Source organism: Camponotus vicinus, unplaced genomic scaffold, assembly GCF_025532165.1.
Source record: "Camponotus vicinus isolate PSW18456_S1 unplaced genomic scaffold, iyCamVici1.0 SCAF_8, whole genome shotgun sequence".
NCBI lineage: Eukaryota > Metazoa > Arthropoda > Insecta > Hymenoptera > Formicidae > Camponotus > Camponotus vicinus.
In genome coordinates, this window is record NW_028141980.1 from 11,331,315 (window position 1) to 11,331,810 (window position 496).

A 496-nucleotide genomic window follows, 5' to 3' on the forward strand; every position below is an offset into this window, starting at 1 on the left:
TAGGAAACTAATGCTTTAAAAGATTATAATATCCACTAATACCTTCTCTACTTTTTTTATTACATGAGGTAATGAATATAATTATAAATATATTATTATGATGAACCAGAGGCCGATATTATAATCTCATAAAACCATTGCAATTTAACATTAGTATTGAATTCACAATCCGTTAATTTTGTACAGTTTTATTACCATTTATCCTTTTAAATACCGCACCTTTTTTAACATTAATTAATTAGTTAATTATATTTTTATAAACAAGGACATATCGATATTCCTTCTCTTCCTTTTATTGATGAATAGGTATTAATTTCAATCAGGCGGTGATTTTTGTAAATATAAAAAAGACTTCATCAGCGTATTTGTATGAAAATTTTCAACGGTATTTAAGCGTTATCAGAGCATGCTATTGCACAATTTGATAATTTCAGTCTGGTCGTATATCATTATATAGTCTTATCACATCATATAGTTTCAGTACAGAATTCTCATA